General features: G+C 43.8%; 3 non-coding genes across 3 annotated transcripts; 1 reads left to right on the top strand and 2 right to left on the bottom strand.

Annotated features, from left to right (window-relative positions):
* Positions 1 to 3946: 3946 nt before the first annotated feature.
* trnak-uuu (transfer RNA lysine (anticodon UUU)) lies at positions 3947 to 4032 on the bottom strand. Its single transcript is given in 2 exon segments — positions 3947 to 3982; positions 3996 to 4032. It is a non-coding gene; the product is annotated as a tRNA-Lys (tRNA).
* A 7702-nt stretch (positions 4033 to 11734) lies between these two features.
* Positions 11735 to 11806, top strand: trnag-ccc (transfer RNA glycine (anticodon CCC)). Its single transcript has one exon. It is a non-coding gene; the product is annotated as a tRNA-Gly (tRNA).
* A 1594-nt stretch (positions 11807 to 13400) lies between these two features.
* trnar-ucu (transfer RNA arginine (anticodon UCU)) lies at positions 13401 to 13492 on the bottom strand. The gene is given in 2 exon segments: positions 13401 to 13436; positions 13456 to 13492. It is a non-coding gene; the product is annotated as a tRNA-Arg (tRNA).
* Positions 13493 to 20965: the final 7473 nt, after the last annotated feature.

The following is a 20965-nucleotide window of genomic DNA, read 5'->3' as shown; positions in this document are numbered from 1 at the left end:
CCGGAGGGTCGCTGCCCTCAGCTGGACATGTATGCTCAAGCTGTCAGGAAATGCGTCAATGCCAGATTCATCAGCCGCACTCAGAAGACAGTCCAGAATGTCACCCGAGCACAACGCAACGCCATCAACGCTCTCAAGACGAACCGCAACATCGTCATCAAACCAGCGGACAAAGGAGGAGCCATAGTCATACAGAACAGAACAGACGATTGCAAAGAAGCATACCGACAACTGGACAACCAGGAACACGACAGACGGTTACCCGCAGATCCGACCAAAGAACACACCCACCAGCTCAACAAACTGATCAAGACCTTCGATCCAGACCTTCAAAGCATCCGACGCACTCTCATCCCACGTACTCCCCGCGTGGGAGACTTCGACTGCCTCCCAAAGATACACAAAGCCAACACACCCGGACGATCATCGTATCAGGCAACGGAACCCTTTGTGAGAACCTCTCTGGATACATCGAGGGCATCCTGAAACCCATCGGACAGGGAACCCCCAGCTTCTGTCGCGACACTACAGACTTCCTACAAAAACTCAGTACCCACGGATCAGTTGAACCAGGAACACATCTCACCACGATGGACGTCTCGGCACGATACACCAGTATCCCCCACGATGACGGCATCGCTGCGACAGCATCAATACTCAACACCAACAACAGCCAATCTCCGGAAGCCATCCTACAACTCATCCGCTTCATCCTGGATCACAATGTCTTCACCTTCGATAACCAGTTCTTTAGCCAAACACACGGAACAGCCATGGGGACCAAATTCGCACCCCAATACGCCAACATTTTCATGCACAAGTTCGAGCAGGACTTCTTCACTGCACAAGACCTCCAACCAACACTATACACCAGATACATCGACGACATTTTCTTTCTATGGACCCACGGCAAGGAATCACTAAAGAGACTACACGATAACATCAACAAGGTCGATCCCACCATCAAGCTCACCATGGACTACTCCTCAGAATCAGTTTCTTTCTTGGACACACGAATCTCCATCAAAGACGGGCACCTCAGCACCTCACTCTACCGCAAGCCCACGGACAACCTCACGATGCTCCACTTTTCCAGCTTCCACCCTAACCACGTCAAAGAGGCCATCCCCTATGGACAGGCCCTGCGAATACACAGGGTCCGCTCAGACGAGGAGGAACGCGATGGACACCTACAGACGCTGAAAGACGCCCTAGTAAGAACGGGATATGACGCTCGACTCATCGATCGACAGTTCCGACGGGCCACAGCAAAAAATCGCATAGACCTCCTCAGGAGACTAACACGGGACGCAACCAACAGAGTACCCTTTGTCGTCCAGTACTTCCCCGGAGCGGAGAAACTACGCCATGTTCTCCGCAGCCTTCAACATGTCATCAATGAGGACAAACACCTCGCTATGGCCATCCCCACACCTCCACTACTCGCCTTTAAACAGCCACCCAACCTCAAACAAACCATCGTTCGCAGCAAATTACCCAGCTTTCAGGAGAACAGCGTCCACGACACCACACAACCCTGCCACGGTAACCTCTGCAAGACATGTCAGATCATCGACACAGATACCACCATCACACGAGAGGACACCACCCACCAGGTGCACGGTTCATACTCCTGTGACTCGGCCAACGTTGTCTACCTCATACGTTGCAGGAAAGGATGCCCCAGAGCATGGTACATTGGCGAGACCATGCAGACGCTGCGACAACGGATGAACGGACACCGCGCAACAATCGCCAAACAGGAGGGTTCCCTCCCAGTCGGGGAACACTTCAGCAGTCATGGACATTCATCCACCGACCTTCGGGTAAGCATACTCCAAGGCGGCCTTCGAGACACACGACAACGCAAAATCGTCGAGCAGAAATTGATAGCCAAGTTCCGCACCCATGAGGACGGCCTCAACCGGGATCTTGGGTTCATGTCACGCGACACGTTACCCCACCAGCGAACAAATGTTATCTGTTTTTAATATAATGGGTCATTTGCTGGCTTTCTATGCCTTCCGGATGTTTCTGCCTCTCTCTGTTTTTTTTCCTGTTTGTTTTTTTGTTGAATGTGTATTCGGGGGTTCTGCAGGTGACACCTCTCTGTCTGAACACGGTGATTGCCTTGGCAACGGGCAGTTGCAGGGGCATTCTGCAAACACCATGTATTGTTCTATATGTATAAATGCGTAGGCTTCAAGGAGCTCCTGAACATTTACCTGAGGAAGGAGGAAGTCTCCGAAAGCTTGTGAATTTAAAATAAAATTGCTGGACTAAAGCAATTAAGATTAGTAATGAAAAAGTACTGGAGGAATTAATGGGACTAAAAGCTGACAAATTCATTGGCCCTGGTGGCCTACATCCAGGGTTTTAAAAGAGGTGGCTGCAGAGATAGTGGATGTATTGGTTTTATCTTCCAGAGTTCCCATGATTCTAGAAAGGTCCCCATGGATTGGAAGGTACCAAAAGTAACCCCGCTATTCAAGAAAGGAGGGAGAGAGGAAGCAGGTAACTACAAGCCATTTAGCCTGACAATAGGAGGAGGGAAAATGTTAGAATCTATTACTAGGGACTTGATAACAGGACACTTAGATAATCATAACATGATTAGGCACATGCAACACGGTTTTGTGAAAGGGAAATCGTGTTTGACAACTCTGTTAGAGGTTATGAGGGTGCAGATAGCAGGGTAGATAAGGGAGAACCAGTCGATATAGAATATTTGGATTTTCAAAAGGCATTCGATAAGGTGCCACACAAAAGTTTGTGAGACAAGATTAGGGCTCATGGGATAGGGGGTAATATATTAACATAGATTGAGGATTTGTTGATGTACATAAAATAGAAAGTCGGAATAAACAGGTCATTTTCGGGTTGGCAGGTTGTAACTAGTGGGGTGCCGTGAATATCAGTGCTTGGGCCTCAGATATTTACAATCGATATTAATGACTGAGATGAGGGGACCGAGTGTAATGTATCCAAGTTTGCTGACGATACAAAACTAGGTGGGAAAGTAAGCTGTGAGGAGGACGCAAAGAGGATGCAAAGTGATACAGACAGGTTAAGTGAGTGGGCGAGAAGTTGGCAGATGAATTATAACGTGGGGAAATGTGAGGTTATTCACTTTGGTCGGAAGAATATAAAAGCAGAATATCCTTCTAAAGGTGAGAGATTGCGAAATGTTGGTATTCAGAGGGATTTGTGTGCTCTTGCACACGGATCACAGAAAGTTAACATGCAGATGCAGCAAGCAATTAGAAAAGCAAATGGTATGTTGCCCTTTATTGCGAGGTGGTTGGAGTACAAAGATAAGGAAGCCTAGCTGTAATTATATAGGGTTTGGTAAGACCACATCTGCAGTACTGTGTACAGTTTTGATCTCCTTACCTGCGGAACGATACACTTGCCTTAGAGTGGATGCAACAAAGGTTCACTCGATTGATTCCTGGGATGAGAGGGTTGTCTTGTGAGGAGAGATTGAGTAGAATGGGTCTATATTCTCTGCAGTTTTCAATGATCAGGTGATCTCATTGAAACATATAAAATCCTTAGAGGGCTTGACAGGGTAGATGCTGGGATGCTGTTTCCCCTTGCTGGAGAGTCTAGAGCTAATGGTGTTAATCTCAAGATAAGGGGCCGGCCATTCAGTACAGAGATGAGGAATAATTTCTTCACTGAGAAGGTTGTGAACTATTGGAATTCTCGACCCCAGAGGGCTGTGGATGCTGAGCCATTGAATAGATTCAAAACTGAGATAGATAGAATGCTGGACACGAAGGAAATCAAGGGATATGGGGACAGGTCGGGAAAGTGAAGTTGAGGTCGAAAATCAGCGATAACCTTATCAAATTGGCGAAGCAGGCTCGAGGGACTGGATGGCCAACTCTTGCTCCTTTCGCTTATTTTGGTCCGTTGGAAAAGCAGAACTTTTAAAAGTTTTCGCCTGAACAGGGACTTGAACCCTGGGCCCTCAGATCACTACCTGCTCTTAAAAGTCTGATGCGCTACCGACTGAGCTATCCAGGCTCGCTGTTGGATTCGTTTCCATCATACAGATTCATGGTCGGACTCTGAATTATCCCTGTCGATGTCGAATTCGGGGGAGTGTCCCTTTTATCGAATTTTCAGCAACGTGTTGAGGAGAATTCTTGTTTCTGTTGAACATGATGAAAGAAACATGGACAGCGAACTCATGATTTTGTAATTCTTCTTGTTTGTACAAAATGTCTTGTCATTCGTAAGCAGCAATTAAAAAAAATACTTTACCCAATGGCTCCAAAGCTGAACTTGTTCCACACGGGAGCTGGAAAACGCCTCTCGATCTTTCAGCCGATCAACAATTGAAAGCGGAATAATTTCACCCGTTGCACCGTGACACCAGGCAGCAGATTTGCCTCCCGAATTTTCCCGACACGACACTTCAAACCGATCAATACCTGCTTCACGGAAAGAAGAATTGTGTGTTTGGTTCTTTCGATTTAAAGATGTCGTGCCGGCCGCTTTACCATTTCAGTTGTCGCCAATTGCCCCATGTCCCTCCTTTTAACTAATAAACTCTCACCTGCTGTTGCAAGACGGGAGGCCAGAGGAGCCTCAGTGCCCACATGGGGACATGAAGCAGTCGATGCGTTATGGAACCGGTTGTACCTTGAACTCCATTCAAAATGTTGAGCAGTTTCATCTACTTTAGATGGCGCTGGAGTTCACAATCCCAGCATTTCTCGAGCGTATAATTATTGTAGAAATAACGCGCGCTGACCGATTGCACCACTGGAGCCGCGCACGGTCTGTGTCACCAGTGCTCCCATCAAACAGCTTCATCCTCGGTCTCTCAATTATCGCTTCGTGATCTCTCCCACACAGAAGCCTCCAACCAAGAGGCGAATCGTTAAACATCCGCAGTGACCGTTAAAAGCCGTGGCATCGGGAAAAAAAACCCAGACCATCAGAACTTTTAATTATATTGTTATTATTATTAACTTCAGGAGAATTATTTTCATGCTACTTTGAGGAATTGGAGAAATTGGGAGCTGAAACTAAGAAACTCTCTCTGGGCTGTCGTTGATTGAAGAGATGGGCGTTATTTCATTTGAAAACCGAGGCTCGGAACTTTCTGATGGAGAAGTATGACAGAAGATTGTGGTTCGTGACAGTTGTCGGGGAGATCGAGAGGAGAGGGAGAAAAGTCAAAGTCACAGCTGTGACAGCTCAAGTGCTCTGCTTATCTGTAATATTTAAAAAGTAATGTACAGTACAGGACAAAGCGATTTAGTATCGGTTATCAAAAATATTAAAGTCCAGGGTTCAAAGGCGGATTCGTAAAAAGGGAACGGATTTAACCGCCAGACCGAAATCATTCCACATGAATCTGAAGCGTCTTGGGGAAAACGGCAGTGCGAACTGTTATGTTCGTGTCATGACTTGAAAGACCCTCCAATTACCGACAGTATCTTTGATCGAGTTGTGCAGCAAAACCGCGAGAGAAGCCGCTTTGCATTCGTCAAACGTGTAAGTGACGATATTGGGGTTGATAAGGGTCGATTTCAATTATTTGAAATCTCACCACGTGACCCGAAGATTGACCGCAGAATCGAGTTTTCCCTGTAAGTCCTGAATTGAAGGAAAAGGCACAACAAGCAGGTCGGAGAAATGAAGAGCAGAAAATGTGGATGAAACTTGCACGAGTGAAAATCCCTGTTTGTTGGAAGACTCAGTCCCCAGTGGTGGAGAGGATTGGGATTTCAAGCTGTCTCACAGCTCACACACACACCATTGGTTCATTAAATCACCTTCAACAACTCGAATACATCATCACTTAATCTTCTGTACACAAGGAAATACAAATATTTTCTATTCAACTTGTCCGCATAATTTAACCATTTTAGCTCCGGTATAATTCTGGTGAATCTGCGCTGCACCCCCTCCAAGGCCATTATATCCTCCCTGAGGTGTGGTGCCGAGAACTGAATGCAGGACTCGAACTGTGGTCTCATCAGAGTTTATATAACTGTAACATAACTTACACCCCTTTGAATTCCAGCTCCCTTAAGATAAAGGCCAAATTTCCATTTGCCTTTTGAATTATTTTTTTGTAACTGTCCACTGACTTTTCATGATTTCTGCACTTGGACCCGTAAACATCTTTCCTCTCTACAGTTCCTAGTTTCTCACCAGTTGGAAAATATTCTCATCTATCTTGCTTATGTCCAAAGTGGATGATCTCACACTTTCCCATATTGAAAGATTGAACAGTCTACGGCACTTTCCATAGAAAATAGAAGGCTGAGGGTGACATGAAATAGGACTTTAAGATTATGCAAGGGTTTGAGAGGTCAGAGGTATTTGCAATTTTGTGGGGTGGAGTCCAAAATTGGGGCCATAAATATAAGATCGTCACATTTGATCCAATATGGCATTCAAGAGAACCATATTTACAATGAGGCTCGCTGGAATGTGCAACTCACTACCACAAGGAATAATTAAGGCGAAAAGCATGGATGCATTTACAGGGAAGCGAGATAAACACAGGGAGGAGAAAGGAATATTAGGGTTTGCTCATTGGGTTAGATGAAGAGGGGTTGGAGGAGGTGCGTCTGCAGCATAAACACCGGCATAGTCTAGTTGGGCACAATTGTCTGTTTCTGTGATGTAAATTCTATGTAATTCTATGTAAGCTCCATCTGCCACAGTTTTACCAACTCACTTCATCTATCAATTTCGCTTTGCAACTTTATGCTCCCATCTACATTACTCACTCTGTCACCTAACTTGGTGTCGTCGACAAACTTGGATATATGGCTCTCTATTTCTTCATTTGGTTCATTTATACATATAGTAAAACGCTGATGCCCCGGTACAGATCCCTGGGGGACACCATTAATCATATCCTGTCAATTTGAACACAGATCAATTATCCCTACTCTGTGTCTCCTACCTCCAAACCAACTCACGACCCATGTCAATAGGTTGCTTTAATTTCCATGTGATCTCATTTCTGTTAACAGTCTCTTATGTGTTCACTTATCGATTGCCTCTGGAAGTCAATATACATATAACACCCATAGACACTGCATTATCTACCACATTATTACATCTTCAAGAAGTTCAGCTCGTTTTGTTACACTTGACTTACCCTTTACAAATCCATGCCGGCTTCTCTGATCAATTCATATTTATCCAAGTGCTCAGTCACTCTTCCCTAATAGCAGATACTGGTAACTGCCCGACAATAGACGTCAGACTAATAGGTCTATAATTTCCTACTTTATCTCTCCTCCCATTCCTAAATAATGGAATTACATTGGCAATTTTTCAATCCATGGAACAATTCCTGAAACAAGAGAGTTTGAACGATCATGACTGAAGCATGTACAATTTCCTCACCTACTCCTTTTAATCCCCTGGGATGGTCACCATCAGGTCCTGGAGATTTGTCTATCTTTAATCTAATTATTTTCTCCAATACCATTATTTTACTTCGATTGAATCCCCTTGATTTATTTCTGGGTTCGATGAGGTCAGGGTATAATTCTCGATTCGAGCTTCATACCCCGGAGAAACCCAAATTTAGCCCTCGAATTTTGATCTTGACGTGTGGTTCAAACTTTTGTAAAGAGGGAAAAGAAGCCCACAAATTACTCCACCTGAATCTCAAGCGCTTTCGGAAGAAGTTCAGTTCAAACAATCTGGACTTTAAAGGCACCTCAATGACCTACACTTTCATTGAACGAGCTTTCTTTGCAATTGCATTCCGCCTTGAAACCGCTCTGGGCTTTCATCTCACTGAAGCAGAGTGTGTCCGCTTTGTATCTGTGAGCATGTCGGTGACGAGGTTCGCTTTGATATCGGTCGCTTATAATTTTGAAGATCTCGTCAAGTTCAGGGAAAAGAAACCGAGAATCGAATTGTCCCTGTAAGTGATGAATTGAAGGGATTGGTGCTTCAAGCAGATCTGGAAAATGCGCAGTGCGGTGGATCAGGAATTCCAAATCCACCCTCTCGCCACTCGGCGATCATATTGACTGAGCTTTACTCTGGCCCATTGTCAGCGCGCTGAAATCGAGTATTTCACGGCACGTTTCTCTTAACTTCACAGTTGCTGGTTTAAGAGTGAAGACCGGCTCGTTTGATTTTCACACCCGCAAGCTTCAACCATTGATTGTGGAAAAGTAAACTGACGGTGGACAGCTGTTATATTAGTCACTGCAGCCTCAAGGTTTAGCTCAGTGAATTGCTGGTTTAGCAGGTGGACTCTTCACTTGTCTCGATGGTGCTATTGGTGAGATTGATTCGAGCCCTTATTTTATTTTTCCTGAGGATTCATCGCCTCAAAGTTCCAGGGTTTAATGTGTGTTTTGTCTGCAAGAAAATGTACCGTGATCATTGCCGGTTGAGCAGAGCGAATATTCCACCATTTACCCTGTGGAGTAAAAAAAAACCTTGTGATCGCAAAGCAGGCACATTAAACCTATAAAGGAATGGAACATTGGCTTCACGGAAATCACAATTCATCTTGACAGACAAGGTCCCGAAAGGCTAATTCGCTGTGACATGGAGATTTCTGTAGTGAGCGAGACCACACTGTTTCTATATTCAGAGAATAAATGTCGCACCCTTTATGTTGGAAAAGCAAAACGGTGGGGATTTTTGTCATAGCCCGATGCCTTTCGTGTTGTATCAATTGTCCATCTTTGCGTTATTTTCATCTTGATCGCATACCTAGTTAGAGCGTTCTTGTGATAAACGGCGACAATTGCCTGTTATTGATAAATTTAACAACGGCTGCACCAGATTCCTGGTGTCAGAAGCACTGAGCATTTCATCCCACTCTTAAGATACAGTCTGTAAAATGATGACATTTCATCACATGCAAAGCACAAAAATCAAAGCTTCCTACCACTCGCTGTGTAAAGAAGTTTTTACTCATGTCACCTTTGGTTCTTTTGCCAATCACCTTAAATCTATGCCCTTTGGTTCATGTCCCTTCCGCCAATGGGAACAGTTTCACTCTATCTACCCTGTCTAGGCCCTTCATGATTTTGAATATCTCTGTCAAATCTCCTCTCAGCCTTCTCAGTTCCAAGGTGAACAATCCCAGCTTCTTCAGTCTATCCATGTAATTTAAGTCCCTCATCGCTGGAATCATTCTCGTAAATCTCCTCTGCGCCCTCTCAAGGCCTTCACATCCTTCCAAAAGTGCACTGCCCAGAACTGGACCCAATACTCCATTTGTGGCCGAAATAGTATTTTATAAAGGTTCATCATGACTTCCTCTTTATAAAGCCCAGGACCCCGACTGCTTTTTAAACCGCTTTCTCAACCTGCCCTGCCACTTTCAACGATTTGCGCACATATACCCCCAGGTCCCTCTGTTCCTCTCACCCTTTTAGAATTCTGCTCTCTAGTTTATATTGCCTTTCCTCTTTTTTCACATCGAAATGCATCATATCGCATTTTTCCGCGTTAAACTTCATCTGCCACGTGTCCGTCCATGTCACCAGCGTGTCCATATCCTATTCATGTCTATCCACCTCACTGTTCTCTACCCGTCCACGTTTTGTGTCATCTGCAAATATTGATATTGTACCATTTACTCCCAAGCCCAAGTAAATAATATATATCAAGAAAAGACGTTATCGCAGCACCGACCCCTATGGAACACCATTGCCCACCTCCCTCCAGTCCGAAAAACAACCTTTCACCACAATTCTCTGTTTCCTGTCATTTAGCCAGTTCTGTAACCATATTGTTTTTGCCACCTGTGTTCCATGGGCTGCAATCTTGATCAATAGCCTACCACGTGACACTTGATCAAACGCTTTTTGAAAGTCCATATACACCACGTCAACTGCATTGACCTCATCTACCCTCTCTGTTACCTCATCAAACAACTTTATCAAGTTGGTAAAACACGATTTGCTTTTAACAAATCCGTGCTGGCATTCCCTAATCAATCCACACTCGTCCAAGTGACTGTTCATTCTGTCCCGGTTTATCATTTCCAAAACTTTCCCCATCACCGAGGTTAAACTGACTGACCTATAGTTGCTGGGTTTATCTTTACACCCTTTTTTTGAACAAGGTTGTAACCTTTGCAATTCTCCAGTCCTCTGGCACCATCCTCATATATAAGGATGTCTGGAAGATTATGGCCAGTACCTCTGCAATTTTCCCCTTTACTTCCCTCAGCATCCTAGGTTGCATCACATCCGGACCAGTTGACTTATCTATTTTAAGTACAGCAAGCCTTTCTAGTACCTCTTCTTTCTCATTTTTTAGCCCATCCAGTATCTTAACTATATCTTACTTTACCTAGAATCTGGCAGCATCTTCTTCCTTGGTAAAGACCAATGCAAAGTAATCATTTAGTACCTCTGCCATGCCCACTGCCTCCATGAGTAGATCTCCTTGATGGTCCCGAATCGTCCCCAACCCTCCTCTTACTACCCGTTTACTGTTAACTTGTCTGTAGAAGACTTTTTGATTCCCTTTTATGTTTTCCGCTTTCTTATGCTCTCTCTTTGCCCCTCTTATTTCCTTTTTCACTTCCCCTCTGATCTTTCTCTATTGTCTCTGGTTGGCACCTGTGTTATCAACCTGACACCTGTCATACGCCACTTTTTCCCCCTTCATCTTACTCTCTATCTCTCTTATTATCCATGGAGCTCTGGCTTTAGTTCCCCTACCTTTCTACCTCGTTGGAATATACCTTCTCTCTACCCGAATCATCTTTTTAAAAGCCGCCCACTGTCCAATTATAGTTTTGTCAGACAATGTTGGATTCCAATTTACCGGGGCGAGATCTGTTCTCATCCCACTGAAATTGGCCCTCCTCCAATTGAGTATTTTTACTTTAAAGTTGACAGAGTCCATCTCCATAGCTATTCTAATCCTTATGAAACTGATCGCTGCTCCCTAAATGCTCCCCGACTTACACTTGCTCCACTTGGCCCGCCTCATTCCTTTGAACCAAGTCCAGCAATGCCTCCTTCCTCAGTGGGCCAGAAACGTACTGGTCGAGAATGTTATCCTGAACACATTTCAAAAATTCTTCCCCTTCTTTGTGCCTTGTATTATTGTTATCTCAGTCTACATGAGGATATTGGAAATCCCCGGTTATTAATACTCTATGGCTTTTGCACCACTCTGTAATTTCCCTGCAAATTTGCTCCTCTATATCCGTCCCACCAGCTGTTGGCCAATAGAATACACCAAGTAGTGTAATCGCACCTCTATTGTTCCTTAACTCGAACTCAGTACCCAGGAGAAATTCCCTCGTTCCTGAGCACTTTGTATTAAGCAGAAGTTAGCAGCAATCAGTGTTTGTAGTAGGACTGAGAAATGCATGAAGAGGCGGCACCCTGTAAAACAGAGCTCCAAGTATCGGTTTAAATAAAGTCCTGAACTGACAGAGCGGAGGGCAGATGAGGATTGAATTAAATCCCAATTCACTGAATCTAAACAAGGTTTAAATAAGTGAATCTGTCAGGAGTGGGATTCCTGAGTTTGTTTGTGAGCTGAAACTGGATCGGTCCCGTTCTGCAAAGAAAAAATGGCAGGCGGCTCCCAGACAGGGCTCAGGCCGGGACTGGCAGCTCTCCGCTGGCAACGGCTGGATTGGAGAGCGGGGCTCCTGCGCTGTTGCTGCTGCTGCTTCCGCCTCTTCGAGTCACTGTGGCGGTCGGTACCGATCTTCCTCCAATGGATCCGGCTCCAACTACTCACTGTCGACCTCGTGGCGCAACGGTAGCGCGTTTGACTCCCGATCAGAAGGATGCGTGTTTGAATCACGTCGGGGTCATCGCATTTTTGCAACCTTTCAGTGTCACTCTGTTTTATCGCGGGGCAGTCTTTCAGGGATTGTCTGTTCACTGTGTGTAAAATAATATTGATCATAGAACGAACACACCACAGAAGGAGGTCATTCGACCCATCAATTCCTTCCCTGCCTTTTGTAAGAACAATCCCATTGGTCCCATTCCCCGTTCCTTTCCCAGTGGCCCTGCATTTTCCCCTTCAAGTATTTATCAAATTCCTTTTTGAAAGCCACGATTGAATCAGCTTCCTCCAGCCTTTCAGGAAGCGCATTCCAGATCATAGCCATTCGCTGCGTAAAAAAGATTTTCCTTATGTCGCCTTTGGTTCTTTTGCCAATCACCTCAAATCTGTGTCCTCTGGTTCTCGACGCTTCGGCCAATTGGAACAGCTTCTCTTTATTAACTTTATCTGAACCCTTCATGACTTTGAACACTTCCATCAAATCTCCTCTGAACCTTCTCTGCTCGAAGGAGAACAATCCCAGCACGGCGTAAATGCGGTCAATTAGCTCCAATTGATTTATTTGTTAATTAAACAAAACGTGAAAGACTGGCAAGGCGTTGTGCGAACAGAGTTCACTGCTGTCATACAATAAATCCAATCGCTACGTGGGCACTGGGTTCAAATCTTACGACTGATAGAATTTCTTGCAATGTTCATTTTGACCTGTTCGCAGAAAACCCGATTGTCGTGCGATGGAGCAGAGAATGTGAAAGAAACTGAAACTGAAAGTGCAGATATTAGTTTCATCAAAGTGACTGGACACGTTTCCACAGGTCAGGGCCTCTCACCTTAAGATTCTTGCCAGCAGAGCAGGACAGATGATCAGAGTGACCGGGCTCCAGCGGCGCAATCGATCAGTGCGCGATCTTTATATGACAGGACAGGATCGGGAAATGCTCGGGTTGTTAATTCGAGTCTCAGCTAAGTCAAACGATCATTTTGCTCGTGAACATTTCGACCGGAGTTGAAGGTACAATTGGTTTGTTCCAAAATGCATCTACTTATTTGAATTGCCATATGGTTCCTCCGGTCTGCGCTGTTGCAATAGCAGATGAAATGTTTAGTATTGCTTGTTTTCCGGAGGGAGGCTGCGGAATTGGAACCAAAAACTATGGTTTTGATCCATCTAAATTTAAGGAATTTAACTGGAGTTTTAAACCAGTCGCGTTAGACCGCTCAGCCAGGATACTTTCCATCTTGCGATCTTCAGGAGCCACTTTTACAGGAATAGAATGACTGCAAGCAAGAATTCTACCCCTCAAGCACCAATGCTCGCACGGCAGCAGGATGAATGTGTCCAGTTAGAAACCTGTCTGAAGGAGCATGAAGTCTGACAGAACCGGAAGTCCAGCAGATTGACTTTCGGTCTGAGCAGATGATGAATCTCCTTCTTGAGAGCGTTTCGCCAATCCAGTTCAGAGTGGATTTAGAATCATAAATTCGGGTGTGACTGGAGCCACTTGTGTAAAATGAAGTGTCGGGTGCAGTTTCCCGTCCTTGATGGACATTAATGATCCTGTTGCGGTTTTGCTGCAAAATTTCACTTCCCAGCTCCCGATCCCTGAACTAAAATCCAACTCTGGTGGGATTCGATCCCACAACCTATGGATGACTCCTCTAGCCCTTAAGTAGAAGTCCAACACGCTGTCCATTGCGCCACAGAGTCAGTTATGCAATGTGAGGCAGAGCGGGGATCCTCTGCTGTGGTTGAGGCGGTCAGGCTGCTCCTGCTTCCGCCTCTCACATTCCGAGAGCCGCGGTGGCGGTCTGCACCGATCGCCCTCCAATGGATCCTGCTCCAGCCGCTTGTTGTGGGCCTGGTGCAAGAACAGTCGCGTCTGACTCCAAATCAGAAGGCTGCGTGTTTTGAACCAGGTTGAAATCACAACATTTTCATTGTGGCTCAGGATCCTGCCGACTGATTTTAGATCGGGACAGTGTTTTAGGGATGGTCTGTTCAGTGTTTGTGCAACAATATAAAAATTCAATTTGATACATTAATGAGCTTTTTTTCTGTTACTTTCTGTTTACACCCTCACCAGTTTTATGTCGAAACAGTTCACAATGTTTAAAGGATGTGGTGTACAGTGTTTGTGGAATCAGTGTTATTAAATTTGATACTTTCATTTGTTCCTTCTCCAACCCAGACTCTTATCATCAGATGTGTAGCTTCACCCTGTGTAAAATAGGTTACTCAGTGATACAAATAAATCAGTAACAACCCCGAAACCTCAGCGGGTATATTTGTTCCAATGCTTTGTGATGGTCGCGATTTCCATGCAAATTTTCAATCAGCAAATCCCAAAGGGTGTTTTGGGTTTGACAAACTAATTTAAGTACTTGACTGGTTCCTGGAAATGATCAAATGGGGATTTCCTTACCCGTACAGATATAGAAATAAATATATTCCATCATTTCATAAATGACAGTTGTGTAAATAAATATATCGCGATATCCAACATGGAAAATCAGCTCTTCATATTCTTAAACAAATGTTCTCATTTTATTTTATTAATCCACTTCCGTTTCAATGTAGAACATATGTTCAGAGCATCCCTCTAAACTTAAAGAATGGTAAAACAATTGCAGATTTTACAAACACATAACACGCTATCGTATAAGTAAGATTAAGGCCTGCTTTGTGAAATGTTTATTCTAATTGTCTTTATGATGTTACGAAAAGTATTTCTCGATGTTCGTCCCCAACTTAACGGAGAAACTACGATGAAAACCGAAAGGATTTTTCAAAAACTATTTGGAGCGATTTGATCGGTTCCCCTTCTCCTTTCTTTAATTATTACCTTTTGCTAATTGTTCTTCTTGATCCGTTTGCTTCATTTTTTCCTCAGTTATTTATAGTGAATTTTCTATCCGTTAACGTTCTTAAATATTTGATTTGTTTGTTCCCTTCCTCTTGACTTGCGATTTGTTGACCTTCAGGTCAAAGTCTGAAACAGAAATGTGCTTATATTCAGGCGTGACTCTGAAGTGTGAGACCGAGAGGTGATTCCGGATGTGTGACCGAGAGAACAACTGTTGGAGGAAGAACTGTCCGTAACCTAACATACCCACTGTGGCATTGTTCATGGTAAGTCGGATGACAAAGTATAATCAACATAAATGACCAAAGTCTCAGATCAGTTAGAATTGAATTGCTGTTGGTGAGGGGAGTTTGTACATTGGAAGGAGTTTTTACATTTACAGCTCCAGGTAAACCTGCAAACCTCTCTCGCCTGTAGGTTACTCACCATGAGGTGTCTGCCTTTCTTTGCCCTTCTGGACATCTGAAGTGTGATTGAACCTTACCAAAAGTTTCCTATAATTAGTAAGGAAGGAAGGTATCAGTGTAAATGTGAGATAAAAACGTGGTTGTTTCACTGGGTACCATGGGAACCAGATACACTGCTCATTTCAGTTATTTGTCCAGCAGGAAACAGAAATCATTCTCTTCAACTGTACTCGCCCGAAGGAAAAGGAAACAAACAAAACTACTCAGTACTTTGTTTTAGCTTCTTCTGCTGGTTTACGTTCACTCATCGAGAAAGTGACAGAGAGAGAGACTGAGAGATTGGATTGGCTTTTTCACTTTATAATCTATTGCACTTTGTAATTATTATCAGAGACGGTTCCATCCCAACTGTCCCGTGCCTGACATTCTCATTGATACTAAGATGTGCTTTAAATGAGTTTCTACTAATTACACATTGCGGACAAAAGCTGAACGCCGAAAACTGCTCTGAAACCAGCTTTGCTTCGCAACCTTTCATGGAGATTGGTTGCTGGTTGTCGTTAAAGGAGTTTGTAAAATAAGCCCACGAGTGCATTATCCTGAAAACGTGTTTTGGACACATTCGCAGCTCAAATATCTTACATTAAATGTAACAAATATACAAATACGTCACAGGTGTTAATATTAACACATAATGATACGAGGAAGGAGGCATTGGTGGATCTGGTTCTGGAGAAAGAGGTGGGTCAATTTGAGCAAGTGTCAGTGTCATATTTAGTGAACGGTGATCATAGTATCATAAGATTTAGATGAGTTATGGAAAAGGAGAAGGAGCTATCTCGAGTAAAGTACTTAACAGGAGAAGGGCCAATTTTAATGGGTTGAGAACGTACCTGGCCCGTGTAAATTGGAATCAAAGATTTGCAGGCTAAAATATAATCGAACAATGGGTGGAGGAGATGTTTCGGGTACAGATTAGATAGATTCCCAAGAGGGGGGAAGGTAGGGCCTGAGATCGCTGGATGACGAAAGAGATAGGGGGTAAAATGAAGCAGATAAAGGGGGTTTATGATAGATATCAGTTTGACAATGCAAGTGAGTACCGTGTACCGTGAAAAAGTAAATAAGAGGGGCAAAGAGAGAGTATGAACATAGTTTGACGGCTAACATAAAAGGTAATCCAAATGTTTTCGACAGGCATTTAAATAATGAAAGGTTCATAAGAGGAGGGGTGTGGCCGATTCGGTACCAAAAAGGAGATCTACGCATGGAGGCAGAAAGCGTGACTGAGGCACTAAAAGAGTACTTTGCATCTGTCTCTACCAAGGAAGAAGATGCTGCCAAAGTCACAGTAAAAAGGGAGGTAGTTGAGACACTGGATGGGGTGAAAATTGATGCAGAGGAGGCACTTGAAAGGCTGGCCATGCTTAAAGTTGATAAGTCACCCGGTCCAGATGGGATGCTTTCAAGGTTGCTGAGGGAGTGGAAGGGTGGAAATTTCAGAGGTCCTGGTCATAATCTTCCAATCCTCCTTAGATGCGGGGGTGATGCCAGAGGACTGGATGATTACAAATGTTAGATCCTTGTTCAGAAAGGGTGTAAGGATAAACCCAACAACTACAGGCCAGTAAAATTAAACTCGGTGGTGGGGAAGCTTTTATAAACGATGATCCGGGCCAAAATGAACAGTCACTTGGGCAAATGTGGATTAATAAAAGAAAGCCAGCATGGATTTATTAAAGGCAAATCGTGTTTAACTAACTTGATTAAGTTTTTTGGTGAGGTAATAGAGAGGGTTTATGAGGGCAATGCGTTTGATGACGACGACGACGACAACAAGAAGAACAACAACAACAACTTTATTTCGGGCCTTTAACGGAGTGAAACGACCCAAGGCGACTCACAGGTGAGATTATCAAACAAAATTTCACACTGAGCCACATAAGGAGGTATGAGGACAGATGAACAAAAGCTTGGTTAAAGAGGTAGGTTTTAAGGAGCATCTTAAACGAGGAGAGAGAGGTAAAGAGGTGGAGAGGTTTCGGGAGGGAATTCCAGAGCTTAGGGCCGAGGGAGCTAAAGGCACGGCCGCCAATGGTGGAGCAATTAAAATCGGGGATGCAAAAGAAGGAAGAATTGGAGGAGCGCTAAGATCTCGGAGGGTTGTAGGGCTGGAGGAGTTTACAGAGACAGGGAGGGGCGAGGCCATAGAGGCATTTGAAAAGAAGGATGAGAATTGTAGGGCTGGAGGAGGTTGCAGAGATAGGGACAGGTGAAGAGATGGAGGGATTTGAAAACATGGATGAGCATTTTAAAATCGAGGCTTTCCCGGACTGGGAGCCAATGTAGGTTAGTGATCACAGAGGAGGTGGGAGAACGGAACTTGTTGAGCGTTAGGATACGGGCAGCAGAGTTTTGGATGAGCTCAGTTTTATGGAGGGTGGAAGATGGGAGACGAGCCAGGAGACCATTGGAATAGTCCAGTAATCAGCTTGTCAGCAAAATTGAAGCCAATGGAACAAACAGGGGCAGTGGCAGCATGGATGCGAATTGGCTAACTGGCGGGAAACAGAGCGTAGTGGTAAACGGTTGGAAGGTATACAGTGGTGTTCCCCAGGGGTCGGTACTAGGATGGCTGCTTTTTTTGATATATATTAATGAATTGGACTTGGGTGTGCAGGGCACAATTTCAAATTGCAGATAACACAAAACTTAGAAGCGCAGTAAACAGTGAGGAGGACAGTAATAGACTCCTAGATGACATAGACAGTCTGGTGGAATGGACGGACACACAGCAGATAACATTTAATGCAGAGAAATGCAAAATGATACATTTTGGAAGGAAGAACGAGGAGATGCAAAATAAACTAAGTGGTACAATTCTAAAGGGGGTGCAGGAAAAGCGACCTGATGGTATCTGTGCACAAATCTTTGAAGGTGGCAGGAGAGATTGAGAAAGCGGTTAAAAAGGATACGGAATCTGGGGCTTTATAGATAGAGGCATGGAGCACAAAAGCAAGGAAGTTATATTAAACCTTTATAAAACACTGGTTCAGCTACAACTTGAGCATTATGTCCAATTCGGGGCACCGCAGTTTCGGAAGGATGTGAAGGCCTTAGAGAGGGTGCAGAAAAGATGCAGAAAAGAAGGTGCAGAAATGGTTCCAGGGATGAGGGACTTCAGTTCCGCGAATAGACTGGAGAAGCTCGGGTTGTTCTCCTGAGAACAGAAAAGTTTGAGAGGAGATTTGATGGAAGTGTTCAAAATCATGACGGGTTTAGATAAAGTAAATAGAAAGAAACTGTTCCCATTGGCGGAAGGATCGGGAACCAGAGAGCACAGATTTAAGGTGATTGGCAAAAAACCAAAGGCGACATCAGGAAAAAAAAAAGCAGCGAGAAGTTCTGATCTGGAAGGCACTGCCTGAAAGGATGGCGGAAACAGATTCGATCGTGGCTTTCAAAAGGGAATTGGATAAATAGTAGAAGGGAAGAAAATGCAGGCCTACGGGGAAAGAGAGAGGGAATGGGACTAACTGGATTGCTCTTACAAAGAGACGGCATAGACTCGATGGGCCGAATGGCATCCTTCCAAACTCCAACGATTCTATGATTTGTCAAGCTCAAAGTGCTTGCTACTTCAGTGAGAGGTCCGTCTGTACAAAGAACGAGCACTTCCGCGTTACAGTTCAGCAGTCCTTTCCTTATTGGCTCCGGAATTAATACAAATACGGCCTGTGTTACTTTGTTGTTTAATTCAGAAATGGGGTAAATATCAGATAGAATAAAAAGGCACTGCTGGGAATGGAACCGAGGACCTCTTGTGAAGAAAATGGCAATTTGCCCAGCTTTTGCAAATTGATGATACAAATTAAGCTGCAACGACCCCACCTCCACTTCCTGATATCTACCTCTCACTGTCTGTTAGCGTTTGAGGCAGTTTGTATTTTTCTATTTCTCTTGTCTATTTCGCTGTGTTTCCCGATACTCTGTATCTCTCGCTGTGTTTACCGATACTCTGTATCTCTCGCTGTGTTTACGATACTCTGTATCTCTCGCTGTGTTGACCGATACTCTGTATCTCTCGCTGTGTTGACCGATACTCTGTATCTCTCGCTGTGTTGACCGATACTCTGTATCTCTCGCTGTGTTTACGATACTCTGTATCTCTCGCTGTGTTGACCGATACTCTGTATCTCTCGCTGTGTTTACCGATACTCTGAATCTCTCGCTGTGTTTACCGATACTCTGTATCTCTCGCTGTGTTTACCGATACTCTGTATCTCTCGCTGTGTTTACCGATACTCTGTATCTCTCGCTGTGTTTACCGATACACTGTATCTCGCTGTGTTTACCGATACTCTGTATCTCTCGCTGTGTTTACCGATACTCTGTATCTCTCGCTGTGTTTACCGATACTCTGCATCTCTCGCTGTGTTTACCGATACTCTGTATCTCTCGCTGTGTTTACCGATACTCTGTATCTTTTGCTGTGTTTACCGATACTCTGTATCTCTCGGTGTGTTTATCTCTCTGTGTCAATCGTGGGCTGATTCTGAATAAACAATGAATTAAATGAGGAGTTTTGGACAATTCTCCCTCTGACACTGAGGAACCAATGAGCGAAACTTTATTATAAGATATTGTTTATTGTGAAACAGCAAAGAAAACATTGCATTTTGAACGATTGAGGTTCAGTTCTGTGCAAAAAGAAACTGAGACCACAAGGTGTTTGCAACAAGCCGCCTTTTAAGTTGATCAGGCTCGCTAACATTGCAGCACGAGGTGTAGACACCGCGCTGATGATCTTCATGTGTATCCGGGCCTTTCAGACACTTCGTGTGCCACAGGAGCTTTCCAATCCCCTGGACACCGACACATCCGTCGAAGTAGCAGGACCGACATCTCGCCCCCTTTGCCAGACTTCAGCAAATTTAACGCTGAAAATACAAAACAGGACGTGTAGTGAGAGTGCGCTGTTGTTTTATAAAGTGTGGGAGTCCATATATGAGTGCGATGTTTATATATGAACTGTGTGTGTATATATGAGTGTGATGTTTAAATATGAACAATGGGTGTGTATATATGAGTGTGATATTTATATATGAACTGTGGGTGTGTATATATGAGTGTGATATTTATATATGAACTGTGGGAGTCTATATATGAGTGCGATGTTTATATATGAACTGTGGGTGTGTATATATGAGGGTGATATTTATACATGAACAGTGGGAGTGTATATTTGAGTGCGATGTTTATATATGAACTGTGTGTGAAAATATGAGTGTGATGTTTAAATATGAACAATGGGTGTGTATATATGAGTGTGATATTTATATATGAACTGTGGGTTTGTATATATGAGGGTGATATTTATACATGAACAGTGGGAGTGTATATATGAGTGTGATATTCATATATGAACTGTGGGTGTATATATATGAGGGTGATATTTACACATGAACAGTGGGAGTGTATATGTGAGTGTGATATTTATATATGAACTGTGTGTGTATATATTAGTGCGATGTTTATATATGAACTGTGGGTGTGTATATATGAGCGTGATGTTTGCAAATGAACTATAGGTGTATATATATATGAGTGTGATGTTTGTATATGAATTGTGGGTGTGGAAACATGAGTGCGATGTTTATATATGAACTGTGGGAGTGTATATATGAGTGCGATGTTTATATATGAACTGTGGGTGTGTATATATGAGTGTGATGTTTATATATGAACTGCGGGTGCGTATATATGAGTGCGATGTTTATATACGAACTGCGGGTGTGCACATATGAGTGCGATGTTTTTATTTGAATTGCGGAATAAACAGGAGCTGCAATTCCTCCTGGGGTTATGTTTTCTCCAAGACAATGATGTAAAGGGGCACTTTAGCAAGCG

Source organism: Heptranchias perlo, chromosome 20 (assembly GCF_035084215.1).
Source record: "Heptranchias perlo isolate sHepPer1 chromosome 20, sHepPer1.hap1, whole genome shotgun sequence".
NCBI lineage: Eukaryota > Metazoa > Chordata > Chondrichthyes > Hexanchiformes > Hexanchidae > Heptranchias > Heptranchias perlo.
Note: the sequence above shows the minus strand (reverse complement) of the source record. Positions and strands in the feature narration are given on the sequence as shown.